The sequence below is a fragment of the Dasypus novemcinctus genome, chromosome 9 (assembly GCF_030445035.2).
Source record: "Dasypus novemcinctus isolate mDasNov1 chromosome 9, mDasNov1.1.hap2, whole genome shotgun sequence".
Taxonomy (NCBI): domain Eukaryota; kingdom Metazoa; phylum Chordata; class Mammalia; order Cingulata; family Dasypodidae; genus Dasypus; species Dasypus novemcinctus.
Window position 1 is genome coordinate 85,648,323 of NC_080681.1, and position 16,093 is coordinate 85,664,415.

The 16,093-nt window shown below is 54.5% G+C and overlaps 1 long non-coding RNA gene across 1 annotated transcript; it reads right to left on the minus strand.

Moving 5' to 3' along the window:
• Positions 1–819: 819 nt before the first annotated feature.
• On the minus strand, positions 820–12,351 carry LOC139439674 (uncharacterized). The gene is made up of 2 exons (XR_011649671.1): positions 12,171–12,351; positions 820–2,523 (listed from the first exon to the last, which is right to left on the minus strand). It is a non-coding gene; the product is annotated as an uncharacterized lncRNA (long non-coding RNA).
• Positions 12,352–16,093: the final 3,742 nt, after the last annotated feature.

The following is a 16,093-nucleotide window of genomic DNA, read 5'->3' on the forward strand; positions in this document are numbered from 1 at the left end:
ACCAATCTCAAGGTCTTGTTGCATGAACTAAGTGCGGTAACAGCTGTGAAAGTGCTTAGTGTATACAAACGTGGGCCATGATTATTGTGATCCTGACAGCTCATAAAACCCGGGTGGAGCTTCCTGTTGTTTTCTCCCATCCCAAACTACAGACCAAGGGCTGACTCAGTGCTTTGTTCCCAGGAAGGGCCTAGCTGGAGGGGCCGGCTGAGCTAGGGCAGAGGCCAGGGCAGGCTCCTTGCTCCCACCATCTGTGCCACAGGGCCGACCCATCTGTCCAGTAACGGGCACGCATGTGGCCTCATCAGAGGGCGTGGGGTTGCAGAGGTCAAGCAGGAGAAAATTGGGGGCAGATGAGGGGAAGATTCCAGCTTATTTTTAGAAAAGGGGGAAAGAGAGAAAGACAGGAGGGCCCTTGTTCCACAGGTCATCACCATGTGGACGGCAGGCAGGAGGGGGTGCGGGCAGCTCGGCTGGGGCTGGAAACAAAGACGGACACCTCTGCCATCACGGCCGTCCCACCCACCAGCCCATCCCTTATCCTGGACCTGCGCCCTGCCTCTCGGGGGCCCCGCTAGTACCAGACCAAACTGAATTAGAATGGTAAAGCAGATTGATGGTCGAGGCATCATAAAGATAATATTCCACAACCAAGAATATAAATTCTAAATCTCAAAAACACACTAAGCACCTACTATGTGCCAGTTCTACCAGGTATTGGGGACGAAATTAATAAAGTGAATGCAGTTCAGTTGGTGGAAGAACCCCTAATTCCAAGGGAAAAGGAAGAATAGGAGGTCAAGGAAAGCACAGAATGGGTCTGTCTTGCTCATGGATTTATTCCCAGTGCCTGGCACATAGTTGGCACTCAATACATACCCACGGAATTAGTCACCACTGTCTGGGCAAGGGCCTGGAAGAGACCAGCACAGAGCAGGAGGGGCCTGGCAGAGCATGTGTCAATACCAGCTGTGTGATCCAGGAAGACTTCCCAGAAGAGGTGGCGATTGTGGGTTTTCAAGCTAGGAAGAGGTGATAGAGAGAGTACAATACAAAGAAAAACCAAGAGGCCGGGGGATTTAATCCATGCGCAGGATGTGTGAGGGGAAGGGGACCCAAGATAGGAAAGAGCAGATTTGGGGACTCTGTGCCATCTGCACATTCCAGCCCAGAGGACTGCACGGCCCAGCCCTGTCAACACAGGCTTCTCACTTGCAGCCTTAGCTCCACCCTGGAGGATGCTTATTACATGGCGCCCAGGCCCCTGAAGGAGACTGCACAAGTGCAGAGGCCCCGAGTCAGCGGGATCACACACGGCCTTGAAGCCCCCTCGAGCTGCAGTGTAGAGAAGAGCTTGTGGCTGGGATCAGGTGGAGGGAGGCTGGTGAGCATGCCCAGAACTGGCACGTAGTAGGCCTGCAAGAGGTACAAGTCTCCTCCTCTCTGTCCTCCTTGGAGCCCCGAGGGCCTGAGGTCTCTCTAGGCTAACCTGCCCTGCGTCACAAGAGGCAGCACAGTGGAATATACGACGGTGACTCTGAAGCCAGGTTGTCAGGGCGTGAATCCTGTCTGTTCTGCTTCCCAGCTGTGTTACCTCGGACCAATTGCTTTACTTCTCTGTGCCTCCATTTCCTCATCTGTAAGATGGACATAGCCATCGTTTATACCACCTGGATTTGTTGTGAAAATTAATCAATGTATGTAAAGTACTTAGAAGAGTGCCTGGCATGGAGCAAGTGCTTGGTGGTAGCTGTCGCAGGGGTCCGCCCCCAGCCAGGGTACAGCCTTCTCCAGCAGGAGTGGACGGGCCACGAGTGTGGGGGACTCGGTGCTGGCGAGCACGGCAGGCCGTGCGGAGGCAGGCTCTGCGGTCCCGGGGCCAGCCGAGGCTGGACGCCTGAGGCCCCACTGTGGCTCCCGTGGGCGTCTTTGGAAAGTGCTCAAGAATAACAGGAATTTTCCAAGTCTCCTGTTTTTCCATTCCCAGGCCCCCAGCCCCAGATCTCACTCGAGTAGAATGTTGAAAGGCATCAGGAACAAGAAGATGAAAATCTAGAGACCTCAGAGAGGACTGTGAATCCTGAGTCTGCGTGGTGGATTGCCCACCAGAGCCGCCGTGCGCAAGTGTGAGAGAATGTGTGTGTGGAGGTGTGCATGCGTGTGCGCACACGTGAGCTAATGCGTCCTCCGACGAGAGTTCCTGGACACAGGTGCCGATGTACACATCAACGCGCAGCTGTGCGCGCTGACTCTGTGCCGGGTCTGGGCATAAACGCAATTGTGTGCACATGCCATCGAGCGTGGCCAGGGCAGTCTGCTATACGAGGCACAGAGGGGGCAGTCCAGCACATGGCAGGTGCACATCAATCATAATCCCGTCCTCACTGTACGCAGCGTCCATTCACCCAAGTGCGAAGGTGCAGGAAGCCTGCCTGCCTGTACGGTTTGGCTGGGCGTGACGGTGGCACAGTCGTGTGTGTCCCTGTGTGCAAGCTTCCAGTGGTGCCATGGCAGTAGCTGGATCTGGAGCAAGACCAGAAAGAAAAGTGAGACCTGCCCTGTGTGTGGGTCCTTTAGGAAGCGCTGAGCAAGTCCTGGGCAGGGCCAGCTCTGGGTGGGGCTGGGGCCTCAGGTGGGAGGGCCCTGTGACGTCGGAGGGACAGGGCGAGGGGCCGGGGTCTGTCTCAGGGCAGCTGTGGGGGTCTGCAGGTGGGCAGCAAGGTCAGCCTCCTGAGGGCCTGGAGACACTTTAGAGACCACCAGAGAGGCAGGGAGCTGCCAAGAGTCCCACAGCAAGTCCAGGGCTGGGGCTGAACCAGGGCTCACTGTCAAGGGCATAGATTTGAGATCCAGCAAGCTTGGGATTGCACTGTGGTTCTCCCACTGATGAGCCGAGTGGCCTTGGACCAGTCACTTCACCTCTCTGAACAAAACTCAAAGGGTCGTGGTGAGGAATGGTGGGCCTAATGATCAGACACCTGATTCCCACTCCAGGGCTTCTTGATGGATCCGAAGGAACACTCTGGAATCAGGTGAAGGCTGAGGGGCAGGGTCCTAGCTGCCACCCAAGGGCCCCTCTCCTCCAGATCAACCCAGTGGCGGTCCAGACCTCTGTCACAGACAAGTTTCTAGACCCAGTTTAGCAACAAATTGACCTTAAGTGTCTTCACCTCTTCGGGTCTCAGTTTCCCCATACCTGCCAGGAGGGGCAACCTAGGGAATCTCTGAAGGGCCTCCCCACTCCACAGACCCCTGACTACACAGGGGGTGGGGGGTAATTGGGAGCAGCTGCCTCTAGAGCAAGAGTGGGGGCGTTGGAGAGGGGGTCGCTGTGTCTCCCTAGTTGCCGGACACTGCCCTGTGGTTTATGTCAAATTGTCAGCCCCAATTCCGCTTCCCCCCAGGCCGGGCGCCCTCAGGGGTCCTTGGGAGAGGTGGCCCATCCCGCCGCCTGTTTACAGCGCTCAGACGCCGCCGGGAACCCGATCCGGGCAGAGCAGGGTGGGCCGCCCCACTGGGCCCCGGCCGTGTCCACACTCATTTCCCAGAGACTGAACACGGCCAGCCCGCCCTCCTCGCTGAGCCCGGCTGCCCGGCCACCCTCCACGGACCGTCCGGCTTCTCTGCCACTTGGGAAGGGCAGGTAAGCACCTCGGGCCCAGGGAGACAGAAGCAGTGCTGGGGGGACGGAGCGGGGAGGCCGCGGGGAGGAGGCGTCCTCTCCACACAGGCTCGTGCTGAGTTCCCTTGGGTGGGCGTGCTTTCCCACCCCTCTCTGTTCAGGCTCGTGTACCCCGAATGACTCCCTCACTGACCGACTCATTCACTCCCTCCCTCCGTCTTCTAGATCAGGGGCCAGCAAACTCCAGCCCATGGGCCAGCCCACTGCCCGCAAGCTAAAAATGGTGTTTACAGTTTTAAATGGTTCGGGGCAGGGAGGGAGCGGGATCAAAAGAAGCATAATATTTTGAGGCACACGAAAATCATATGAAATTTAAATTTCAGTCTCAGTAAATGAAGTGTCCCTGGAACCCAGCCACGCTTGTTCAGGGGTGTATTGTCTATGGTTGCTCTCGTGCTGCAATATAGATTTAAACAGTGGCGACGGAGACCACCTGGCCCGCAAAGCCAAAGGTATTTACTATCTGGCCCTTTACAGAAAACGTTTGCCATGAGCAGTGGGCATAAATCTCAGGTCAAGATCTTGGGAACTGGCAGTGGGGGTGGTGAGGGTGTGTAAGAAATACCACTTTCTTCGTTTCCTATAACTTATTAATTTCTTACCCCAAGCTCCCATTCCACCAGAAGAGGGAAAAAATTCACCCGGGACCTTCTCTGGCTTTCTCCTCCCCTGGGGTCCCTCCCCATTTCTGGAACTTCCGTGATGCTGCAGTGTGAGCCTGGGCCGAGGGGGCGGGCGGGGCACTTGGCGCCCAGGCAGGGGCCCCGCTGGTCACACCCGAGGCCCCCTCCGTGCCCCCTGTCCGGGATGCACCCCACAGGCATTCCTCAAGGGCCTGCTAGGTGGGACACACAGCCCCCGCCACGCCTCTCCCCTCTTCTCTGGATTTCTTCAAAAACACTCCATTTATACTTCTTCTCCCCTTTTCTTCCTCGGTAAACACTCTAGATTCTCAAAGCTCCAAGTTTTGGAGAACAAAGGCCAGAAAGGCTTTGTGTTTTGCCCCGTCACATACCTCCCCCGGGGCAAAGAGGGCAGGCGGGCGCCTGGGCAAACAAGGGGACACAGGGAAGAAAGACCGACAGACACAGACAGGAGCTCAAAGTCCAGCAGGCCAGGCACCCGGGCACTGCTTCACGCTGCCATTCAAACTTCCTCCACTCATCTGGCCCATCACTGCAGGTCACCAGTGTCCCCCCAGCCACCGCAGAAAGACAGGGGCGATGCATTTCCCTGCCCTTCAGGTTGTCCACTCCAGGGCAGTGGCTGCTGGGAAGTGTTTAACCACTGGCTCTCCAGAAGGAAAACAGTCCCTGTTTGTAGCATTTGCTGCTTTCTATGATCTAAATTCTCCATGGCCAATTTCGAGCTACCCTGGGATGCCCCTGAATGTGGATTAGGGAAGAGATGTGCACAATCAACCCTCATAGGCCAGTAGGAGTGGTTTCCAGGTTCCCACTGCTCTGTGGAGGATTCAGACATGTAAGCAGACATCACAGCACAGTGTGGTCGATGTGAAATAAGGCAGCACAGAAGAGGAGCCTCAAACCTGGAGGATCCATCCTGGAGGACTTCTTAGAAGAGATGACATTAGAATTGGGCTCTGAAGGAAGAGTAGGAGTTTGCTGGGCCGAAAATGGAAGGAAGGGTCTTCCTGACCCTCTCTGCCTCACCTGTCCTTCTTACTCTGCTCTCCTATAGAACCCCCACAACTAGAATGACACTCATATCCAATTTAGACATCTTTTTTTCTGCAGAGATATCCCAGATTCTTAATGTTAGAAAGGACACCCAGGGCAGAGCAGGAGTAGCTCAGTGGTTGAGCACCTGCTTTGCATGTCCAAGGTTCTGGATGCAAGCTCCAGTACCTTCTGAAAAAAAAAAAAGAAGAAGGACACCCAGGGTTCGTGGAGGGTGTCTCCCACCATTGGACTTGGCCACGAGACTTGCTTGGGCCCATGAAATCTGAGTGAAAGGGACGTTAAAAGCCGTTGTGTGGTTGGGCCATGTCTCTCTGCCCTCTGCCCTGAGTATGTCATATCCCAGATAGGAGCCGCTCCTTCACCAGAATCCTGCAATAAAGAGGACACATGGAACAGAGCCACAGCCAACCCGCAGGCACCGCAGACAAAATGTAATGTGAGCCAGAAGTAAACTTTGGTTATTGCACCTATTTGGGATACACCATGGTGTGTCTGTTACCACAATATAACATAGAAAACCCTGAGTTTTCTAAGTCCATCCCTTCTCCATCTAGGCACAGGCCCAGGCCCTAACACCCCCTTCAGGGCCCCTAGAGACAGACAAGTCTCCCTGCCTCCCCCAGTTTCAAGCAACTGCTTACCCAGCCCAGGCCGATGAGGCAAGCACAGGGCCTCGAGGAGGGCCAGAACTCTCTGCAGGTGGAGCGTCGCACCACGGCCCGGGGAGGCCAATGGAGCGTCTGGTTAGTGGCTTCTCCAGCTCAGTTCTCCCCATCTGACAGCAGCTATTTTAAATGTCTCCCTGGGTACCAAAAAGATGTTCCCAATATCAACCCAAATTCACTCCAGACGTTGCAAACTCTCCCTTCTTTCAGGAACAGGCCAAATTCAGGAAACCATCTGGGCAAGAGGAGTCAGGGTGAGGTCCACAGGGGCAAGCTCCGTGCTGGCAGCGCCACAGAGCCAGACCCAGCCTCGTCCTGAGGACCCGTGGGCAGCAGACTCGTGGGCACGGGCCCTCGAGGGTGAAGCTCACCTGCTTTGGGCGCTGTGGGATCTCAGAAGAGGCAGAGACTAAATCTACCCTGACATCAGAAATCCTCGTGGGACAAGTAAAAGGATAAGAGGTGGAGGATGGATGGCATAAAATAAACTACCTGAAAGGGTCAGAGAAGGCTTTACAAGGGACACCTGAGCCAGCCGTAAAAAAATAAGACTATCACTAGGTAAAGAACAGGCGTGGAAGAAATGGTGTTCCAGACAGAGCGCACAGCCCAGGAAGAAGGGGAGGAATGAAAATGTACAACATCTAGGAGAGGAAAGTGGCCAAAAGCACAAAGAGCAGCAGCGCAGCTCTAGAAAGAGAGTTGATGGGGAGTCACGCTGACTCAGTTCTTTTTTTCTCTCTCTCCCCACCCCCCACCCCCATTGCCCGCATTGTCTGCTCTCTGTGTCCATTTGCTGTGTGTTCTTCTGTGTCTGTTGTATTCTCATTAGGAGGCTCCAGGAACCCATCCTGGGACCTTCCGAAGTGGAAGAGAGGCGACCGTTCTCTTGCTCCACCTCAGCTCCCTAGTTTGCCCTGTCTCACACTGTCTCTTCTCTGAGTCTCTCTTTCGTTGCATCATCTTGCTGCGTCAGCTCTCTGTGTGGGCTGACCCACTCCTGGGCGGGCTGCCCTCCTGTGTGGGGCTGCACTCCTTGCATGGGGGTCCACTCCATACACAGGGGCGCCCTTCTCTGGGGGCCACACTCCTTGCGTGCAGCAGCACTGCGCGTGCGCCAGCTCACCACACGGGCCAGGAGGCCCTGGGTATCCAACCCTGGACCTCTTATATGGTAGGTGGAAGCTCCATCTGTTGAGCCACATCCGCTTCCCCTGACTGAGTTCTGATCTCAGCATCCCCACTCTGGCTGTGTCACCTTGGGCAAGCTACTTAACCTCTCTGTTCCTGTCCTACTATTAAATCCAACTTCAGTGTAGGGGTAGTAACCATCTCTCATGAGGTCACAGGGGCATTCTACTGAGAAAATGTAAGCAAAGCCCCTGGCTCCCACTTGCTTCTCCCTAGGATCAGAGCCTCTGCTCTGGTGGGCTCTGCCTCCTGGCTGAGACCACTACCTCCTGCCAGTTCAGGGACCTTCCTTCACCAGGCGCTTATTCCAAGGGCCCTCTCTGTCTTCCTGCACTTCAGTCACTCCACTCCAGCCTCTGCATTTTAGTGCCCCGCATGCGCCAGCCAGCCCAGACTGCTCCCCACCACCTCCACTCCAGAGCGGTGCCCTGGTTGAGCAACACGTCCAGACCAGGGGGGCCAAGCCACGGGGCTTACGGCAAGGGTGTCGCTCCGGGCAGGGTGAGGCTGCTGCGTCTGGTGCCCTCAGGGAGACCTGGGCAGCCAAGGAGATAAAACAAGGCTGGGCCCGGCCTTGACCTTGGCTGCTGCCCTTGCTGTCTCACGTCTCCCAGCCTGCAATGCCCTTGATTCCATTTCCAGTCCTGAAGCCCCGTTTCCGGCCCCAACTCCTCTCAGACAGCTCTCCCCCCGGAGAGACAGCAGCAGCCAGTGATGATGAACTAAATTTAGAAACAAATTCCTGTTATAAATGTTATGGGCACATAGTCCAGGGTCCACGAAGGGAAGTGACAAATTTAACCTGGCGCTCAGAAGATGCTCCCTAAATCTTTCTGAGCAACTGAATGCTCGGTCCCTGCTCGCCTCCCCGGCAGCTCACACACTCGGTGCTGCCCTCCAGCCCCGTGGAGCTACCTACAGTTCCCTACCTGTGAGTCACTCTCCTGTAGCCTGGCCTTCACGTGTGCTCATCCCTCTGCCAAGAGCCAGTCCCCCCTCCCCCATCTTTCTTCCCCAAATTTGCTCATCCTTCAGGATGTGTCTCAGATGTCACTTTTTCCAGGAAGACCCACCCTGACTGTCAAGCTGGAATGGGGGCTCCCCTGCGTTCCCCCAGGCCCTCTGCTACGCAGCCACAGCTCTTACTGCACTCACTGCATTTGGGTGGTCTCCGCACAGTTCTGCCTTCATCACTGGACCTCCAGCTCCTCCAAGGGCAGAGATGGGGCTGCTAGCACTCAGCAAGGGTCCTGGCCCAGAGAAAGGGCTTGGTGAGTGTTTAGTGAGTGAATAAACATGTTTTCAGATCAGATAATCCCCAGGAGCTGAGTTAGTCCCCAAGGAAACCGAGAGCAAGGCAGGAGCAGCTGCAGCCCTCCAGGTCCCCAGGGGAGTTAGAACAGAAGTTAAGCAGAAATGCTGAAGGCCTCCCTCTCGCCTGGGGGTCCCAGCAAATTACTGCAGCTTCCCACGGGCCCAACTCAATCAAAGGAGCAGCTGAGACTTGGGAGAATCTGGGTTGAATTTTGGAACCACAGAATCCTGGAATATGGAGGCCAGAAGGGATTTTACATCTTAGAGAGTTTAAGAACCATGCCTGCCCCTTTTAACAGATGGGAAAATGGAGGTCCAGAGAGAGGAAGTAGACTGCCAGAAGTCAAGAGCTCGAACTAGAACCCAGAGTTCCTGAGGAGTAGATTTTGGGAAGATTTTGAGGACAGGAATGTCCAAAGTGAGGGAACTTCAGACTGCCGTGCTGCCTGATTAGCCCTGCAGTCTATTTTATCCCTGTATCCAGGCTCCATGCAGCTGAAACACTGCTGTTTCCTGTCAGATAATTGCTCATTATTTCGTTCTGCGTCTTCTCTTTAACCCCACCGTGTGCTCTGTCCCGCGCTGGCTACGAAGCTTGAGACCGGTCGTCTCCCTCTCTCTATGCTGTTTCCTCATGTGCAAACTCATGAGCTAGAGTGGGCTAGCTCAAGCGTGGCAAGGGGACTCCTTTTCAGCACCAACTTTGATTGATTAGTAGTGGCTGCTGGAGAACAAGTGAGAGGCGGGAGTGCTGTGACTGATTAGCGATGTCTGTCATGCCGCCAAGCAACAGCATGGCAGGCGCAGAGGGGTCTTGAATCTATAAGCAGCCATCCAGGCTCCTAAGGCCCCTGGTCCCTTTCCAGCTCTATCCATCCAGTTTCTGTTTTCTCTGCCTCCACTGTGGCCATCAAAAGTGGTATGTAGCTAATATTTTGACAATGCTCTTTAATCATTAGTTAAAAAGGTTTAAAAACAATGCAAGTTACTGGTAGAGTGAGATGTTATATATGTTTGTTTGATGTTATACATGTTTGTTTTGTAAGTTCACAACTATTATACATTTATTGTTTATGTATGTTTATTATGAGTGATATATTTCAATAAACTAAAAAAAATTGCAAAAAAAAAAAAAAAAAAAAAAAAGTGGTATGTAGCTCCAGGCTAGGGCGAGGCATTGGGAGATAATGGAGTCCTTGAGGAGCGCAGTTTGGTAAAAGACACTGGTCCAAACGGAACCAACAAGTGAAGGAAGAGCAACAGTCGAGAAAGCGAGAAACAGTCCTCAAACAACCTGCGAGAAAGCGAGAAAGCGGCTTTAGAGGTCAGGGGTCTGATGCCTCAGCAGATGCAGGAACCTCCCAACCCTCAAGTCATCATCACCCTCCCCTGCCCCTCCTGCCTTCCCCCACTCACAGGCCTCACCGTCACCCGAGACATCTCTGGTCATGTCTGGTTGGCACTAGCATCACCCAGTGAGGCCGTGGTTAAGACTTCAGACCCCGGAGCCTCGGTTCTTATCTAGGCTCTGCCTCGTCCCAATAATGGGATCTGGGGAAGTTTCTGAACCTTTGCTCTTTCTATTTCCTTATGGGTAAAATGACTGGGGGGTGAGGGCTTGAGGATCACTGGGAAGAATAAATAAGGACAAGGAAATTGCCTGGCACACAGCAACCCTCCATAAAGGCGAGTTGGCAATATGACTCAATTAAAGTCTGCCTCCTTATCAGCTCCCCGGCTCTGAGCTCTGCTCCCGCCGCCCAGGGACGCCGTTGGGGGAGTGCGAAGGCCAACAGGGCCCCACTGGGTTCTCCCTCCGTGGGACTGACGCCTTGGCACCTCCACCTGCTGGTCCCCTCAGCACTGACTGGCCACCGCGTCCCAACTCGGAAGCCCGGGCTCAGCCCACTCCACGCGCCACCCTCCAGAGAGGAGCCAAATCCCCCGAAGGCGTAGGGCACCACCGGCCCTCTGCACCCCCGCCCACGCTCTCGGAGGCCGGGGTCTGGGAGCCGTCCTTCCCCCTCCCAGGAGTCCGCCTCCGTGTAACCCAGCTGCTCTAGCCCCAGCCCCCCCATGTCGGTCCAACTGTTTGCTCTTCCACCTCTCCCGGAATCATTAAACATTCTGCGGTGGAAACACAGCCGGTCACGTGGCGAGCGAGGCCCGCCAACCTTGGCACTTCTCCTCTGATCCCGTTTGTTTTTCTAATATAAAACTAATATGACATAATGTATAATCTAATTTGGAAATTACCATTTGCTTGGCTAGCCCACGTTGCCAGCCAATACCAACAGCAAGAGAAATTATTTAAGAATGTTTCTTTTCCTTCGGAACACGGCTGATAATTTATTTTTCCGTCAGAAGATTACTTTTCTTTTTACGACATTTCCTGCCCGTGTGATTCGCGTTAGCTTTCAATAAAATGGTCTGTGCCCAGTGCTGGAAGGTGAGTCAACACGACTTTCCTTGAATGAATGGAAGGGTGTCAATTGTGGCGACTAGTGGGCTCAGAGCTGCGCCCCAGGCCCCAGGAGGTCGGTGCCCAGGGGCCTTTTAGTGGTGAAGCCGCGGCACCTCCGAGGTCCCCTGCCTCCCCTCTCATAAGCCGACCTCGGGGCTGCCACCAGGTCCAGATGCCCCGGGACCCACTGGCCTCTGGGGGGACGAGTAATGCCTGTTTGGTATTCCTGGGCCAGGATGGCTTAACACCAGGGTGGGCTGTAAGCTGAGAGTGTGCTCTACTGAAACAGGCTTCCAGCCTGTCTACACCTGAGTCTCCACCAGGCCTGGAGCACCTCCTCTAAGGCAGCCACCACACATACAGACACGCACCTACTCTCCTGGGGCACTGTCACACCTGCGCCCTCAGCAAGCTGCAGTTCAGGCCAGTTCACGCCTTCCTCCTCTTTCTAATTCTTTGAAGACATGAGGGCTCCTCAAGCTGGGCCTGGCTCCAAATTCTAGCTCTGCCCCTTAATAGCTCTGTGACTTCCCTGAGCCTCCACTAACCTCCTCTGTAAAATGGGGGCAATAATGGTGCTGCCCCCAGTGGGCTGCATAAAGACAAAGCGTGATGGAATACGCAGAAGGCCCACGGCTCCTGGCACGCAGCAGGAGCTCAGTAAGCGTTACTGTCACACCTGAGCGCCGATGGTGCCCAGAGCGCCTGGGCTTGATGGGAAAGCGCTGCTTTGGAATACCCTGGTCCCAGCGAAGGGCTCGGGCCCTGGATACTAGGCTCACACTGTGGGGCAGTGCCTTGCTCTGAGAATGTGCTAGCCCAGCACACGGCGGCGGCTCAGCGCTAGGCCACCGTGGGAGCTGAGCAGCCTCACCCCTCACAGGCTGGCCACGGGAAGGATGCCCCCGTCCCAGATACTGACCAGATACGGGACGCTGGAGGAGGCTCCTTCCCTCCCCCACCACTGTCTGGAGAGGAGCCTGGAACAGCTTTCTCAGAACCTTCTCTCCCTCCGCTCACGACCATTCTCCTGACCCGAGAAACCCAATCTCTTCAAGTTAGAGAGTTTATTTACCCAAAGGAATGACAGGTCTGATTTCTTTCTGGATGTTTCGAGCCCAGGCTGGTGGGTGAAGTGCAAAGAAGCTAACCTTTCACTTTGCTGTGTCGACCACCTCCTGGCATCGCTTGCTGAGAATCCTGGACAGAGCAAAGGTGCTCTCTAAGCACTTGGCCTCGTTTTTCATTTAACGGAGTTAAGTGGTTGTTTTGGTTTCACTGTATCGAGGCAACTGGCTCTTCACGGGAACTGACTGAATGTTTAGACACAGCCTCTCCTCCTTGAGTGGTTGTTTGACAGAACGGAGTGGGTGTTTTGTTACTGCTTGGTGACCAGTGTGACCTGTTGCTTTTGCATTGTTTGATTGGGCTGACTGCTTGTTTGGCTGTGGTGATTGGTGGTTTCACCAAGCTGACCAGTTGTTTTGTCACGGTTAGATCCATTTGACTGGCTGTTTGAGTTGGGTAGGTGTTTTGGCATTCATTAACTGAGTCGACTGGGTTTGATTGAACTGACTGGATGTTTGACTGAATTAATCCAAATAGTTTGACATTATTTTGAGGCAGTTGATTGGCTGTTTACAACAGACTGGGTGTGTTGCTATTATTTGACCCAGCTGACCCATTGTTCTGGCATTGTTTAGCCTAATGGCTGGTCATTGAGTTGGGTTAGTATTTTGGCTTTAACTCTAAAGACAGGTTGTTTAAGGATTGTTTGGCAAGCTGATCCATTGTTTGACTGAGTTGAACAATTGCTTTGGTATTATTTAACCAAGTTGTTTCATTATCCAAACTGAGTAGATGTTTTATGGTATGACCCAGTTGTTTTGAAGACACCCAGCTCCTGCGCCAAATGATAGGTTGTTTTGGCCCTGTTTGGACCCGCTGACTGATGTTTAACTGGAAAGGCCAGCAGATTGGGCTCAGCTTGCCTGTTTCAGCTGATGTCTGACCAACCTGACTTAGCGTTTAGATATGGTTTCCAGAGCTGACCAGGTTTTGACCAAGGTGCCCAGCTGCTTGGTCTCAAGCTGGCAGGAGCAGGGGTGGCCAGCACGGGCCCGCACTTGCCAAGAAGCCACACTGGGAGGCTCCCTGAGGTGGGAGTGTGGAAAGAAAGGGGCTTGGGGGGGCCCCAGGATGCAAGTTTTCACTCAGGCAGGTGAGCACGGACAGGCTAACGGCTGCGCAGCAGCTGCGTGCAGGCGCACTCAGAATCTGTGGTCTCCCGAGCCTGGGAGACGAATGCATTTGGCAGAACACTTCAAGAATGCAACCTCTGGGTTAAGTGGTTGAAATTAGGCCCAACGGGGCCGTTTTACAGAGAATTTACAGTCGCTCACAGAACTCTGCCCCAATCAAGTAAAAGTCCCTCCTGCCAAGATGGAGATTTGCTCCCCAGCCAAGGGGATTCACTGACAAACATACACCTCTCCCTGCCTTTTATTTTTCTTAATCTGTGCACCTCGAAGTGGCGACCACGAGGATGCTGATGTCTCCCTGTGGGTGGCTGCCCCCAAATCCACGGGTGGTGGGGGGAGGACCTTCCTCCCCGTTGGCTTCCTGGTGGAGCCTGCAGCAGAGAGCGCGCCGCCTACGCCGTGTGCGCTGCGAGTGGCGCCACCGAAACCTCGGTCCCGCCGGCGGGTCGTGGGAGCGGAAATGCCCACGTTATGCACTCAGAACATCAGATATCAGGGCCGGAGGGGGTGCAAGAGAGTTGCCCGGCTGACCCCCTAGTTTTATGAATGGGGAAACTGAGGCCCAGAGAGAGAAAGGAACTTTCTGAGTTGGGCCTCAGGGCACACCAAGTTATTAACCCTTTTTAGTGTAGACAGGTTGAAACTGGAAAGCCCTGGTCAGGGAGCTGAGGGGAGGGGTCAGTCCTGGCGCAGCCGCGAGGAGGGGAACAGGAAAGGCCATGGCCAGGATGGGGCTGAAACCGGAACCCAGCTCCAGCTCACTGCGCGCTTCCCACACGTCCCTCTGGGAGAAAGACACACCAGGGTCACAAGCTCTGGAGATTTAGGATCACAGTCCCTGCGCCTTCCACCTGTGACTGAATGAGCAGGGGTAGTATCCCCAGAACAAGGGAGGGGATGGTTTTGCCAGACTCTATGGTGGAGTGCGAGGCAAGGCCTAATGGGTGAGTGTGCCATGTCCTGGGAAAAACGGATGAAGCAGGAAGCACTGGCCTCCCGAGAGATTTGAAGGCATGAAGACTTTCAGAGGCCAGGTAGAGCAGGTGAGCTCAGTGAGTGCAGACAGTATGGCACCCAGTGGGCACTCAAAAATATTAACTGAATTGAAGGACTTTCTAACAGAGCCACCTCAAGGGCAACAGAACTCCTTGTCACTGAGGGCATGCAGGCATAATTTCTGTGTTGGGTGAGAAAGTACTAAGATGAATCCGAGACAACAGACTTGTCATCTCTTTTGCTCAGGAAAACGTATCTCCATTAATGCAGCCTCAGATTGTGCTTCCTTGTGGTGGTATTGTCAGTCTGCCTGAGCTTGGAGCCCACTGTGACTCCAGACTCTTTTTACACAAAGAGCTATGAAACAGGCCTCCCTGCCCTCCATTCAGGCAGTCTCTCTTCAAACTCATGTTTTCAAACACTGAAATTCTTTGCAAGTATGGGTTCTACCATTCAGCATCTCCACTGTCCTTTCCAGCTCCATGAAATTAACACGTGGGAGAAGCCTAAGCACCCACATCTGAGGGCAGTACCCAGCGGCACCTCCCTGAATGCCTGCCTCCAGGCTGGCGTCCACCCCATTCACCAGACCCCTATGGAGACCCTGAAAGGCAAGGAGGGAGAGAGCCACTCTGCAACATTCTGACAACTACGAAGTGTGGATTTTAAGACACTGTTGTCCATTTGGGAACAACATTTGGGAATGATTGAACTCCCTAGGCTGGCTCTTGGAAGGCTTTGGAGTCATGCAGGAAGGAAAGTCAGAAAGACAGTGAGCGCATCAAGCCTCTCACCAGGGACCCCAGGAAAACACAAGTGGAACGTGTGCTCAGCCTCCAAGGCCCCCAGAAGCCCTGGTCAGACAAAGCCGTATCATGCCCCGGCTGAGAGGGTCCAAAGCCTGCAGCCTACCCAGGCCCTGCCCTCCATCCAGGCAGCATGAGGAGTCAGCACTGGAACTTACAGGTTGTCACCAGGGCCCTCGTCCCTGCTCGCTCCTGCAGGACACCCTCTCTCCAAACAGCCAGGGTCTCAACAGACACACACACACAACACCAAGGAGAGGCACAAACAGGCTCCAGCGGAGATGGTTAGGCCTGCTGTGGTCCTTGCAGGGAGGCATCGAAGCAAAGGAGCCATCACCACTCCAGGGTGAGAGGAGCTCCCAGGCCTGCCATCACCATGCCAGGGACCCAGCTTGGGCCACCTAACCTCACTAGGCCTCCTCTTCCCAGCTCCTCAAATGGGGAGAGTCAGGTTTGGAGGGACCCCAGGAATCTTGGAGTCCCACCCCTTCGGTTCACAGGCAGGAAACCTGAGCCCAGCAAATGAGTGGTTCATCTGAGGCTGGAGCTTGGGTTCCTGTCCTCAGAACACACCTGTGCCATGCTCCATGACCTGCAAGTGGCAGGTCATCACCCCTGAAGCCCAGGGGGGACCTCATTCCTCCAGCACACCTCCCTGCACATGCACCCTCACACACAGAGCCAGAGGAGCAAGGCTCAGCTCCACATGGTTTCCTGGAGCTCCCCTGCTGGGGGAAGGGGGTGGGGTGAGGGGGAAGGCAGGATGGGAGAGATTGAAGGGGAAACAACTTTTAAGAGGAAAACCATGAAAGCTGAGATCTGGAATTAAGACATCTTCTTGGGCCAAGAGAGGAACCCACCCATGAGTACAGAGAGGGCAACTTTGCCCCAGCAGTTGAAGAGGGTGGATGTCCCACCAATGTTTGGGGATAGTTTTGCCACCCCGGGGTACAGAGAGGGTGGAGGACATTCCCCGGTGATTAGGGAGGGTGAGGTTGACACCCCAAGGTC